A 15,313-nucleotide genomic window follows, 5' to 3' on the forward strand; every position below is an offset into this window, starting at 1 on the left:
AAACGCATTCACACACACTTGTGTTTCAGAAGACATAGCTTTATGTAATATCACAACTCTGAGCTATGAATCCAATGTACTCATTATTCACTCTTTGGCTCAACAAGCCATTTTCCTTTGAGCAGGAGCTGAAGGCCTTGGCACTTGAGACGGTTGAAGAGACTGAAGGGTTCGGCCCATTACTCGCAAGCCTGTGATTTTCTGCCCACAGGAAAGTCGGCTCCAAAGCTGCAGGTAGCTCAACAAGGACAGCGTACCCTCAGGAAAACAGCAACAACATCACAAATAAACACTTAGTGACCCCCATCTCTCATAGTAATGCGTTCTCTGAGAGATCACACAATCTCAATGCCAGAATCCTCACAGGCCTGAATAGAGTTGCTCTGCCGTACCTCTTCCTCCACTACACCAGCTGACTCTTCACTCCCTTTCCCCAAGAAACATTGTCAGGAATGTCCGTTGTCCTTTGCACCTAAACTCTGTTTTTGTTTTTGGCAGTCTAGTGTAATCTCTGTGTCTGTGAAGGCAGTCTCAGCCACTAGGTCATTCCACTCAGTTATGCCCAGAGCTGAGGTCAGTTTTACAAGCCTGGGGTCATAACTTCAATGGCCAGTGACACACACAGATTCCACCACCTCCTGGCTTCAGAGGTACATTTACCCTCTTGCTTTAACTACACTCCTCACTCTTTCCCATTATAACTAGATAGCTCTGGGCCCTCCCCAGGCTGATCTCTTCCTAGTCCCTCACTGGGCCAGACCTCAGCTCCTTCTTAGGGCCCCAAATTGGAGTCTATTTTCTTTCCTTCAACAACAGTCTGGGTTATTGCTCACAAACTCACTTTGGTTCCTGTGTTGCTTTTTTGGGGGGGTGGGAAATGCATGCAAATCTTGGTGCAACTTACTTAGACAATCGTCAAGAGTTATAGTTTTCCTGCTTTTTCTCAGAGAGGCAAGTATCATTGTAGAAATCATAAGTATCAGGTGCCTACAGACTTAATATGGATGGCATCAAGGGACTCCTAAAACCCAGAAAAAGTGACATTTAAGCTAAGTCCTAATGGCTAAGAAGGGTCCTGTTTTGTGAAGAGTGAAGGGTATGGGCATTTCAGACAGGGACAAACATGTGCAGTGTCCGACAAGAACTTGGGGTATTCAGGGAACACCACTTTGGCATGAGTGAAGTGTTTGTTCTCTAGGTTGTTTAATAGGCATCCTAGACAATAACTTACTGCTATGCTTGTTGTTAAGTCCCTTCAAGTCCGTGTCAACTCGATGTGACTCTCTATAGGATTTCCAAGGCTTTAAATCTTTGCCAGAAGTAGAAAGCCTCATTTTTCTCCCAAACATCATAATGGAAAGCATGCTTTTTAAATGCAAGGTTAAAATGTAAATTAAAAGTAAATCAAAAACTACTCCAAAAACCAAACTACTTGCCACTGAGTACATTCTGACTTTCGGCAACCCTATGTGTGTTGTCAGTGACTGACTTCAAAAGGACCTTACACAGATTTTCTTTTCTGAGGCAACCTCCAGTCTTTCTGGTTAGTAGCTGATCCTGGTAAGGTTCACAGCACCCAGGGTTTCCAAAGACAATGTTAGGAGTTTTCAGAGAAAAAAGTGATGAGGGGTGGGGGAAGGCTAGGGAACTCTAGAGAAAAAAACATCAAAGAAACCTTATGCTGACCATCAGGAACATCCCATACAAAGACCTATAATAGAAAGGCAGGGCTATTTCTCTGTTCAGATGAAGGTCATGGGTCTTATTTCCTAGCTGGGGAAACTGAGTCTATTAAAGGAAAACCCACTGAGAGAAAAAGTAGTGATGCAGACAAGTCTAAGACATATATATGTTTGCCCAGTAGGCATGTGGGTCTATAGGTTTCTTTCTAGAAATCCCTGAACATCAACTTAACCACAGCCTGCAGGCCAGAGCCATCCCAGCCTTTGGGTACCATTCACAGTGGGACTGTGAATCAGCAACTTCAAATTCAGGCCTGAGTAAGCTGGGCAGCTAACTGTGCAAACTTGGCCCAGGCTCCTTAGAGCCTCAGGAATTGTCATATTTATACATACTCATAGGAGCTCTGGTGGCATAGTGGTTACACATTGGGCTGCTAACCTCAAGGTCAGCAGTTCGAAACTACCAGCTGTTCCATGGGAGAAAGATGAGGTTTTCTGCTCCTGTAAAGATGTACAGCCTCGGAAACCCTGTAGAGGGTCACTATGAGTCGGAACTGACTCCATGGCACATAACCACCACCACCACACTTAAAAATTAGCACCTGGCCCTATTCTAAGACTTTTTCACATCTTGTTGGTGTTAAGTGCTGTTGAGTCATTTCCAACTGTACTGACCCTGTATAGGGTTCCTGAGGAATGACAGGTGGCTTTGAACTGTCGACTTGCTGTTAGCAGCCCAGTGCTAACCCTACAGCACCACACCAGCTCTCTTTCACATAGTAAATAGGCCCCATTGTGACACTGTAGAATAAGCACTGGACTGCTAACCAGAAGGTCAGCAGTTCAAACCTACAAACTGCTCCTTAGAAACCCTACACAGGGTCACTATGAGTCAGGACTGGATCATCAACACTTAACAACAACATTATTATTCCTATTGTATAGACAAAAGCGATGAAGCACAGAAAGATTAAGTGACTTGCCAAAGGTCACACAGCCATTGAGTGGCAGAAGTGGGATATGTATCTTGCAGCCTGGCAATAGTGACCTTACTTTTGAGCATTCAACCATGCCATCTTTTTATATTTTAAGTTTTTATTGTGAATTATGTGGGTTTATATGGGAGAACATCAGTTTTACATTCATCCCATCATATATCCTTCCATTGCAATGATTAGCCCTCCATGCATATTCAAACAACCAAAGGGTAAACCTCATAGGCCTCCTCCCCTCCCTGCCAACTGTCAGCACACAGCCCTTCTCCCTCCCTGAGTCCAGTGTCCGCAGCTGCTCCATCTCTCCACATCATCATCTCTGCCTCCATTTCTGGCGTCTTCCGTTTCTGGCGTCACTGCTTCTCTGGGTAGGGTCCTGCACGCCACTGTTCTCACTTAATGGCCCCAGGGTCCTCCACTCCTGTACTGCAAAGTCAATCATTCCCCTCCTTTTGTTACAAAGTGTCTACCTTTACATTTCCAAACCTCACAGTCAGTCCTGATAGCAATTATTCACTATTGAACCAAAAGAGTCTTATCCCCATCTCAACCATGCCATCTTACAAGTCAAAAGATTGACATCCCTGCATAAATGGTGACTAGAATTGAAAGTATTTCTGATGGGGTGAGGGTAAATTAGCAAATTGGTGGCAGAGCAGAATCAGTACTTGGAACAATTTTATTTTACAAGCTGCTGATGAAAAGGACCACAAGATGCCCTGGAGAAGGTTGGGTAAAGAGCGAACAGAGAGACTCAGGCTCTCAAGTGCCAGTGTGGAAAGCCTTTGGAAGTCAGTTGGCAAAAATAATGGAAAGAGTAGAGAACATGGCAAAGGGACTGCTTCCCCCCAAAAGGACACGATAAAAGGACCCCATCTAGATCTGGGCCTCAGATCAGATACGAATGTGCTCAGAAAAGAACTGGTAGGACCAGCGAAGAGAGAGAACATTATGGTGTGAGAAAGAATGCTCAGCATTGTCCATCTGCAGGACTGGGGGGAGTCCAGGGCTTAACAGACAACGCATAATGAAAGAAGCTCATGGAAGGAGAAGAGACTTTGACAGACTAGAAAATTTAAAATAAGAATACACCCATCAAGGAAATAAAGGAAGCTCAAGGGGAAGATGGAAACAAATTTTAAATGAGAATGCTGCCATCAAGGACAAGTAGGGGTAGATTGTAAACCCCATTGTTGTTGTTCTTAAGTGCTATGGAGTTGGTTCTGACACATAGTGACACTGTATAGGGCTTCTGAGGAGCAGCTGGTGAGCTTGAACTGCTGACCTTGCAGTTCAAATGGCTTTGCAATCTGGCGCATTAACCCACAGCATCACACCAGGACTCCACATTGTTGTTGTTAGGTGCCATCAAGTCAGTACTGACTCATAGCAACCTTACGTACAGCAGAACAAAACACTGCCTGATCCTGGGCCAACCTCACTAATGTTGCCACGCTTGAGCCCATAAATGATGCCACTTTGCCAATCCATCTCGCTGGAGGTGTTACTCTATTTCTCTAATTCTCCACCTTACCAAACATGGTATCCTTCTCCAGCAACTGGTCCCTCCTGACAATATGTCAGAAATATCAGAAACAAAGTTTGGCCATCATGGCCTCCAAAGAGCACTCTGGCTGCACTTCGAACACAGATCTGTTGGTTCTTTTGGCAGCCTATGGCATTTTCAATATTCTCCTCCAACACCATAACTTAAAAGTATCAATTCTTCTATGGTCTTCCTTATTCGCTGTCCAGCTTTTGCATGTATATGAGGTTATTGAAAATACCATGGCTTGGGTCAGGCGTACCTTAGCCCTCAAGCTGACATCTTTGCTCTTCAACACTTAAAAAAGATCCTGTGCAGCAGATTTGCCTAATGCAATATGTCAGTTTGATCTCTTGACTGCTGCTCCCGTGACTGTTGATAGGTGATACAAGAAGAATGAAGTCCTTGACAACATCAATCTTTTCTCCATTGATAATAATGTTAGTTATTGGTCCAGTGGTGAGGATTTTTGTTTTCTTTACACTGAGATGTAATCCATACCGAAGACTATGTTCTTTGATCTTCATCAGTAATTATTTTAAGTCCTCCTCACTTTCAGCAAGCAAGGTTGTATCATCTGCATATCACATTTTGTTAATGAGTCTTCCTTCAATCCTGATGTCCATTTCAGCTCACTAATGCCTAAGATATTGATGTTTGTGTATTGCATTTCATTTTTAATGATTTCTAATTTTCCTAGATTCATACTTCTTACATTCCGTGTTCCAATTATTAATGGATGTTTACAGCTGTTTCTCTTCATTTTGAGTTGTGCCCCATCAGCAAGTGAAGGTCCTGTGGGCTTTTCTCCCATGGCCTTTACTCCATTCGCATCATCATGGTCATCTCTACTTTGAGGAGGCAGCTCTTCCCCAGTCGCATTTTGAGTGCCTTCCAACCTGAGGGGTTCATTTTCTGGCACTATATCTGACATTGTTTCTTTGCTATTCATAAGGTTTTCAGTGACTAAATATTCGGAAGTAGTTCGTCACTCCTTCTTCCTAGTCTGTCTTCATCTGGAAGCTCATCTGAAACCTGTCCGCCATGGGTGACCCTGCTGGTATTTAAAATACCGGTGGCATAGCTTTCAGAATCACAGCCACTCACAACCCACCATAGTACGACAAACTGACAAATGAGTGGTGGGGACTCCACATGTTGTTATTGTTATGTGCCGTGAAGTTGGTTCCGACTCATAGCGACCCTGTGCAGGGTTTCCAAGTCTATATGTCTTTATGGGAGCAGAAAGCCTCATCTTTCTCCTGTGGAATGGCTAGTAGTTTCGAACTGCCGACCTTGTGGTTTGCAGCCTGATTCGTAACCACTACGCTATAGGACTCAGTTAAAAGCAACTGGGTGGGGAGAACAAACAAGAGGGTAGATCAGGTAGGAGTGCAATGAGGAGCTCCATCAGCAACAACACAGAATACCCAACCAAGTAGGCTCAGGAGATGGTGCCAGAACTCTGAACCACATATAAAGGAATATTTAGAAGGTTGGAAGACTTACAGCTGGGGGAATTTGTAACAGAAGCAAGAAATCTGTTGCCTTCTAATTCAAGATGCTCAGCTGCTCCTGGAGCTGCCATCTTGGGTAAGACCAAGCAGGGGAAGGATCAGAGCAGCCACGGATGCCTGACAGAACTGTGGAGATAAAGTTCTGGACATTTTTTTTTTTTGTATCTGTTCATTGGTCTCTCGCTGGTTGCACACCTCCATTCAGGTGACTAGAGGGGGTACCTGAGCGAGTGGACACCCCACCTGACCCCCAGAGGGTTCTATGTGTGTGCACAGATTGCCTCAAAATTTAAAGTGACACCTTCCACTTAAAACCAAACTGCAGTGCAAACCAGCTACAGCCAGCCTTGAACTGTTTATCACTAGGAGAAAGGCCTGAACGGGGGTTGTGGAGTGGGACAGGTAGACTAAAAAGGAAATAGACCAAAAATTAAATCCTTGGTTACATCACAGCAACCAACATGGGCATTTCTCAGGAAACAGTGAAAAGGGAAGCCCATTTCCTGATCACATCTGCCTGGAGGCAATCAGAAAGCATAAAAAATACCAAAACACATACCCATCTAAGTATTATGGCCACAGATAACTCCTGAATATGTGCAAAAAAAAGAAAGATGACCATATCAGTACATGTCCAGAAACGAGATAATGTGCCTGAGGCAAATGAGCTGGAAGTAGACCTACACTCCATACTGGGCCGGTTTTGCAAATGCCTGAGAAGGAATTCATAAAATGATTATAAAATGTATCAAACACTATACAATAGAGTTGAGAAAAATAAGTCAGGAAAGTGCTACAAGAGCAATCAAATAAGATAGATACAGCATTGGAAACAATTCAAAACCTACAGAAAGAGGTCCAAAGGATTAATAATAGAATATCAGAAATGGACAATACACTGAAAGGGCAAAGGAGTAGAACTGAAGAGATAGAAGCCAGAACCCGTGAGCTAGAACATAAATCTCTCAATACTAATATAAAAGAGTAAGCACAAAAAGGGTTAAAAAAACCTGAAGGCCTAAGATTCATGTTGGACAACTTGAAGAGGAAGAACTTAAGAATTATTGGCATTCCGGAACAGGAAGACTCACACAAGTCCACAGAGGAGAAAGTTGAAGAGCTTCTGGAAGAAAACTTCCCAAACATCCTGAAAAGTGAAAAGATAAGCATTCAAGAAGTTCAATGAACCCCAGGAAGGATAGACCCTAAAAGACAATCACCAAGACATATAATAATCAAGCTCTCCAAAATCCAATATAAGGACAGAATCCTGAAAGCAGCTAGGGAAAAGAGAAGCGTTACCTATAAAGGCAAACAAGTCAGATTAAGCTCGGATTTCTCTGCAGAAATCATGCAGGCAAGAAGGCAATAGGGATACATATATAAAACACTGAAAGAAAAAATTGCCAACCAATAATTCTCTACCCAGCAAAGCTGTCAATCAAATACAATGGTGTAATCCAAACATTCCAGGATAAACAGAAGCTAAGGGATTTTGCCAAAGCCAACCTTGCTATGAAAAACATCTTAAGCAAATCTGCTGCACAAAACCTTTTTCAAGTGTTGAAGAGCAAAGACGTCAGCTTGAGGACTAAGGTGTGCCTGACCCAAGCCATGGTATTTTCAATAATCTCATATGCATGTGAAAGCTGGACAGTGAATAAGAAAGACTGTAGAAGAATTTATGTTTTTGAGTTGTGGTGTTGGAGGAGAATACTGAAAGTGCCATGGGCTGCCACAATAACCAATAGATCTGTTTTGGAAGAAGTGTAGACAGCGTGCTCCTTGGAGGCCAAGATGGCCAAACTTTGTCTCTGATACTTTAGACATATTGTCAGGAGGGACCAGTCACTGGAGAAAGATATCATGTTTGGTAAGGTGGAGGGTCAGAGAAGAAGAGGAAGACCCCCAGCAAGATGGATTGGCCAAGTAGCAGTATCGATCAATGGACCCAAGCGTGGCAACAGTAGTGAGGTTAGCCCAGGATTGGGCAGGGTTTCATTCTGCTGTGCATAAGGTCGCTATGAGTTAGTACCAACTCCATGGCACTTAACAACAACAACAACAATGCTAAAAAGCACAACTTTAACTCTAAAAAGGAAGCATTTTTTGACTGGGTAACGAATGAAATTCCTAAGCTTCCAGACATTCATCAGGCAGGAAGACAGTAAAGAGAGGATAGCCAGGGAGAGAGGAAAGACAGAAATGGGCTACGTGGTAGAGCAAAAGAGTTAATAAAGAACCGGAAGTCCAGGCACTGAGCAATCCTAAAGGAAGCTATTGGGGAAGCACATGAGCAGAGCCCTTGGCACCTTTCCAACAAAGATGTTGGGTCATGAGTGATCTTTAGAAGTATGACGGAGGTTAAAAAAAAATCATGGAAATTTTCATTCCAATTTTCCACTCACTTTTCGAAGCACACTCTTTTCAAGACTTGGGGTGACACCAGGAGAGGCAGTGGGAAAATCAGCTCTACACACCTATTAAGAAGATGAACAACAAATTCTGACTGAAGGTGGATTTAACAACACTAAAACTTCTCAGTCCTCACTCGCACCAAACCTGTCCAAGATGCTGAATGAAGTTTTCTAATTCTCAATATTGTATTATTTTTTTTATCTTCCCCAAAACTAAACCAAGCCTGTTTCTGTGAAGTCAATTTGGACTCATGACAACTGCACCTGTGTAGGGCTTTCAAGGCTGTGTCCTTTTGAAAGTAGACTGCCATTCTTGTCTTCCGAGGCACCTTTGAGGGGGTTCAAACTGTCAACCTTACAGCTAATAGATGAGGGCTTAACCATTGGCACCATCCAGGGACCTATCTTCTTTCTTATGCTGTTTTTGTTGTTAAGTGCTGTCGAGTTGGTTCTGACTCATAGAAACCCTGTATAGAGTTTCTAAGGAGCGGCTGGTGAGTTTGAACTGCTGACCTTGCGGTTCAAACCCACCTTGCAGTCCAGTGCATTAATCTTCTGTGCCACATCCGGAAGACTAATAAAACATTGGGCTGCCTCATCTTAATATTTATACTAAAGACACTATCTTTTCAAAACAGTTTTTCTTCCTTGCCCTTTTTAACTTTTGTGTATTCATCCAGTTAGGGAATGTGGTGTGTTGTGTGTGGAGACCAGAATTGCAAGAGGTACTGTGTTTTCTTTGAAACTGAAATCATTTTCAGGGAATCACGTTGCTTCTGAGTGTGTTTTCTTCCAATTCAAGAAAGTTCAGCCATACAGCACACACCTCAGTCCATTTCCTTAGGACAGCACAAGCGTAGTTCAATCATGCTGAAAATGGCTCTAAACAAGATTAAGGCACTTTTTTTTTCCAGCTCCCTGAACATTTTTCTCTTTCCACATAATGTCTTGGAAATGGCCCAGAAGCCGGTAGAGTCATAAAGGGAACGGAATCCTTAGCATGGCCATATGCCAAAGATGCTAGAGAAGTTTCAAACATCAAGAGTGTTTGAAATGCAACCTGATTTCCCTATGCCTCTCCCCATCACACGTCCCCCTTGATGGCACTGAGTTAAACTGGAATTAGCCCTGAACTGGACAAGGCCTCAGACATTCTCTTCCCAAGCAAGCCCTGGGCCAGTCAGCATATTCTACACAGCAACATTTTAAAAATAACTTTTCCTTCCATAGCAAAAGTCATCTGGCATTCTTAGCCGGCTAAAATATGCTTCATTTCAGGATATCTTTTAGCAAAATGAAGTCTGTTACAGGAGTTGATTAAGGGTGCTTCAGATGGTAAATTCAAATGTATTTCTGCTTTTACAGGTCCCACTCAAGGCCGTTATTGCTGGGTTAATGGAAGCATTGAATCCATAAATCCAGGATTATATCTGCCTTTACTTTTTCCTCACAGCTCTCCTTTGCTGCTTCTTAGTGTAACTCTGCTACACAAGAGACTGCTAAGAGTAAGGCAATGTGCTTATGGGTTAGTCCTTGATTCTGAGGGATGGAAAAATATGAAAGGTATGGAAAGTAACCTCACAACATGGGTGCACCTGGAGCACATTAGACTCAGTGAAATTTGTTGTTGTCAAGTGCCACTGAGTCAGTTCTGACTCATAGTGACCCTGTATAGGTTTTCCGAGGAGTGGCTGGTGAGTTCGAACTGTCGACCTTGTAGTTCAAACAGACTGTGCTGTCTGCTGCATTATTTTATAGAGTTATACTATCAATGAAATGAATCAATAACAAAAAGACAAATATATTATGAGACTCCTGGTGTGGTGCTCTGGGTTAATGCACTAGACTGCAAAGTCATTTTGAACCATAAGGTTGGAGGTTCAAGCTCACCAGCTGCTCCTTGGAAACCCTATACAGGGTCGTTATGGGTTGGAACCAACATGACAGCACTTAAGAACAACAACAACAACAACAAATGTTGTAAAGGACTCCTGGATTCATGCTGTAGGATCAGTACTGGACTGTGAAACTCAAGGCTGGTTCAAACCCACCAGCTGCTCCTTGGAAACCCTGTACAGGGTCACTATGAGTCGGAACCAACTCAACAGCACTAAGTAACACAACTCTTGTAGAAAACTAAGAAAAGATTTTCTTGTTAAAAGAAACCATCATTCTATGATGATTACCAGGGATGGGAGGGAAGGAAAAATGATTCACTGTGTAGAGGGTAGACACATGTTAACTTTGATGATGTGAAGGGCAATATATAACGAGAGAGAGGATGGCAGAAGGAAGATAAAGAAGTGGAAGAGACAGGGAGGAGTCAAATAGTTCTAGTGACTAGAGGTCAGGACTAGGTATAGAAGGGACTACAACCATTGTAATGACACAAAGTGCATAATTTGTTGACTGTGGGGCTAATGAGCTGTTCTGTGAACATTCACTCAATTCATGATAAAACGTTTATAAAATAAGAGTATCCAAAGCAATGTTTGTGATGCCTGTTGTGGTACTGTAGGTCGGTGCAAGGTCGGCAGTTCAAACCCACCAGCTGCTCCTCGGAAACCCTATAGAGGGTGTCTATGAGCCAGAACTGACTTGACGGCACTTAACAACAATGACATCAACCAAACAATGTTTAGAGCCGGGGGCAATACTGCCCTGGTAGGGAATTGTAGAGACAGAGGCAGGAAAGGTTGGGCATCAGGCCCTGGCGGAGGGGCTGGTTGGGGGGAAGAGAAGCCAGACCTGAGCTGGGAGAAGATCAAGGCAGGAAGGAGGAGTGTCCGAACTTCACTTACTTTTCTACAACCACCACCAGAAGAATTTGAAATGGCTCCCAGTAAGATATGCCAAGCACTACAAGATTGCACTTAGATAATGAAGGCAGGAGGAGCCCAGGTAGCATAGTGGGTTAAGCATTGGGCTGCTAACCACAAGATAGGCAGTTCAAATTCACCAGTCCCTCCATGAGAGAAAGATGAGGCTTTCTGGTCTCATAAAAATCTACAGTCTTGGAAACCCTATACAGGGTTACTATGACTTGATGGCATGCAGCAGCAACAATGAAAGCAGGAGTGTGTGTGCAGGGGTGTTGTTGTGTACTGCTGAGCTGGTTCCAACTCATAGTAAAGGATTTCCGAGGAGTGCTTGAACCCTGACCTTAAGGTTAACAGTCTAGTACCCCATCAGTGTGTAGGAATAGTGGGGGTAATTATACCAAATATATCTAAGATAAGGAAAACAACTAAAAATAGGAATGAACTTCCAGGAATTCAAATGTGTCTTCTTTATTTAATAGGGCACATGGGAGCACAGACTATACTCACTCAACAGTGCACAGTGTCCAACACTAAGAAAGCGCCTGGTGTTTTTAATTGAATAAATGGACCAACAAGCCTGTGGCTTTTCCTATGAGGCCGCTGCCAAAATCATCACTTAAAGGTAGACAAAGTAATGTTTAGAACCCTCCCTCATTGGTACTCTATATAGCATTTTAACTTGCATAATTTCTTTTTTTTCTTTTACAAAAGGTTATGTGATACAACACAGAAAAAGAAAAGTGCACAAAACATATATGGCCAATTTAATTAATAGATGTAAATCAAACACTCTTTTCACCATTCACCAGATCAAGAAATAGCATTCTCCCACCACCTCACAACAACCCATTGTGTTCCTCCCAACCTGGCCCTCTCCTGGCCCTCTATAGGTAATGCATTATCATGTTATTTATCATAACTTCCTTGTTTTTCTTTATCGTCTCACCGCCAACATAGTAAAATCTAACACAGTATTATTCAGCTGTTTTCTTTTAATTAGGTGGAATTATATCACAAGTGTTCACTGTGTCTTAGTTGTTTTGCTCAATTTTACGTAGATGAGATCTATCAATTCCCGACTGCAGTGTGTTCATTTCATTATAGTATTACATGAACTGTGAGTTATCTAATCACTACAGTGTCCTTTCATGGATGTTGGGCATAAACAGTCATCAGCAGACTCCATACAGTTTTCCGGATGGTGGTGGGTGATGGCTCCTAACTGACATCTGCTCACCCACTCATGCCTGTCTTTTCACAGCTGCTCTATGAAACACACCCTTATTCATAGCCCTGAATCTCTGCATGCTAACGAGACTCTCACACCTGACTTGCCTCCCAAAGCTTTGTGTAAAAATGATGAAAATGAAAAAACTAATGGTCTGTTCATCTTACCTTAGAGCTGACTTTCAATGGAGTTGTCAGAATGGAACCCTGTCATTGGGAACTAAATGTATATAAATATATGTACATAGACCAAGAGGCAGTCATTCAAAGAGAACAAGGAAGTACTGCATGGTTTAAAATCAGGAAAGATGTGTGTCAGGGTAACATCCTTTCAACATACTTATTCAATCCATATGCTAAATGAATGATCAAAGAATATGGACTATATGAAAAAGAGCATGGCATCAAAATTAGAAAAAGATTCATTAACAACCTGTAATATTCAGATGATGCAACCTTGCTTGCTGAAAGTGAAGAGGACTTGGAACTTTAATGAAGATCAAAGACTACATACAGCTTTCAATATGGATTATACCTCAACATAAAGAAAACAAAAATTCTCATAACTGGATCAAAATACAACATCATGCTAAACAGATAAAAGATTAAGTTGTAAAAGATTTCTTTTTATTTGGATCCACAGTTAATGCCCATGAGAAGAACAGTCTAGAAATCAAACAGTTTTGTTGTGACACGCCTTGCCTGGAAAGTCCTAGTGACTCTGTGTTCCCAGTGCTGCCCTGTGCAGAGCGAGGCCAGGCGGTCCCTGCTCGAGACCCACGTCGCCATGGCCCAGGTTCCCAAGTTGCTGCAGCAGCAAGAGGAGGACCACAGCGAGCTGAGATCTGTGTCTGCGGACCTGAATTTTGATCCCTCGCTTCAGATTGACGTATTTGATGCACTCAACGAGAGAGATAAAGTTAAATTTACTGTGCATACAAAGACCACATTGTCCACATTTCAGAGCCCAGTTTTCTGTTACACGGCAATATGAAGAATTTGTATGACTACATGACACTCTCATCAAAACACCAGATTACGCTGGACTTAGTATTCTGCCTGCCCCTACAAAACGTGACTTTGATAGTCCTCAAGAGAAGATGCAGAAACTGGGAGAAGGTGAAGGATCGATGACCAAAGAAGAATTTGCCAAAATGAAGCAAGAACTGGAAGCTGAATACCTCACAGTTTTTAAAAAGACTGTATCTTCCCATGAAGTATTTCTTCAGCGGCTGTCTTCTCACCCTGTTCTCAGTAAAGATGACAACTTTCATGTTTTTCTGGAATATGATCAGGATCTAAGTATTAGGCAGAAAAATACCAAAGAGATGTTTGGTGGCTTTTCTAAGAGTATGGTGAAAAGTGCTGACCAAGTTCTTTTTTCTGGAATGAAGGAGGTGGAGGATTTCTTTGAGCAAGAGAAGAACTTTCTCATCAACTATTAAAATAGTATCAAGGATTCATGAGCAAAATCTGACACAATGACCAGATCCCATAAAAATGTTGCAGATGACTATATCCACACTTCAGCCTGCTTACATAGTCTGGCTTTAGAAGAGCCCACAGTCATTAAAAAGCACCTTTTAGATGTCTGGTTTTGGTGACAGTGAAGAAACTCAGGGAAATCTCAATGCTAGAGAGGGACTGAGATCTCACCCAAGAAGTGCTCACAGAACAACTCTAGAGCTCCGGATCTACCATAAGGTCCAGGTCCAGGACGTCCGTTTCTGGCACTTGCAAGTGAAAAGAATCCTGATAATAAGGAATCGGGAGACAGGACTCCCACTGTGGCTACCCCGCCTTGGCAGAGTTTAGAGGGCGGACCTACAGCCATTCCAACTCAGTGAATCCGCTCTAAAAGCAGCACAGAGACACTTGCGTAAAGAGGTGTGGGAGACTCTACCCATTTCACCCGCATCTTCCCTGGAGCGTCTTCTCTGTTCAGCCAGGACGCCATCAAGCGGGTGGACGTGTGCTCCCCCCCCCCAAAACAGCCCTGACCCCGCAGTTCCCCCCCGTAGCTTGGTGGCCACTAATGACGTCAGCCATGGAGACACAGCCTTAAGATTGATTTGAGCTAGACAAAGTCGGTTCTGACTTCAGGCGACCCTGTGCCTGGATTCCGGGGCTGTGGGTTTTTGCGGGAGCCGATCATCTTGCCTTTCTCCCACTGCACGGCTGGTGGTTTCGAGCTGCTGACCTTGCAGTTCGTGGCCCCATCCGTGGCCGCTGTGCTACCTGAGCAGAACTCTTATAATACAATCTGGAAAATCCCAACATAAAAGGACTCAACCATCTCGAGAATTGAGCTGTGCACACACAGGCACCTGACTGACCTTCAGAGACAAATATAGTGGACAATCTTTCTCCCATTAACTTCTCTATATCTACCTGCGCACCACTACTGTAGTGACTAGAAGAGGGGCCTGAGCAAGCAGACACCTTCACCCACTGCTGGAGGCTTCTATCTTGCACACATACTGACTGTGTAGCTCACGACAGTCGGCCACAGCTTCATTTCTGTTACAAAGTGGTGATATTTGTCTCTGCATTTATGTTACTTCTGCTTTTGGTCCTACATTACCCAAGAAGAAACAGCAATCGTTGCCATATAGCCAAGCTATAAGCATATCCCATTACATTCCACCACTGAGACAAGAGCCAACAACACCTGCTAAGCATTACATGTGAAAGGGAAGCCTATGTATCTCCTGATCATATTCACCAGGAGACTCCCAGTAAGGTTAATAACAAACAACAAACATCCAATTAAGCTTTAAAAACAAAAAAACACACACAACTATCAGAAATGATGAATGAAAAACAACAAATGATATTGAAACATGTCCCAAAACAGAAGAGAGTAGCTGAGACAAATGAGCTGGAGACAGAAAAGCCCTTTCAAGAAGAGGAAGAACAGGATTTGGATATGCCTGAGAAAGAACTCAGAAGGATGATATGGAAACAAAGTCATTAGGACATTAGGCAAGCAATACCGTATACAATAGCCGCCCAAAAGATGAAATATTTAGGAACAAACATAACCAGAGAAATAAAGGATTTATACAAAGAAAATTACAAAACACTACTACAAGAAACCAAAAGAG

At 42.9% G+C, this 15,313-nt stretch overlaps 1 pseudogene; it reads left to right on the forward strand.

Annotated features, from left to right (window-relative positions):
* Positions 1 to 12,966: 12,966 nt before the first annotated feature.
* The window catches only part of LOC102837485, a 6,820-nt pseudogene continuing 4,473 nt past the window's right edge, over positions 12,967 to 15,313 (forward strand).

The sequence above is a fragment of the Chrysochloris asiatica genome, unplaced genomic scaffold (genome assembly GCF_000296735.1).
Source record: "Chrysochloris asiatica unplaced genomic scaffold, ChrAsi1.0 scaffold00119, whole genome shotgun sequence".
In the NCBI taxonomy this organism is placed as follows: domain Eukaryota; kingdom Metazoa; phylum Chordata; class Mammalia; order Afrosoricida; family Chrysochloridae; genus Chrysochloris; species Chrysochloris asiatica.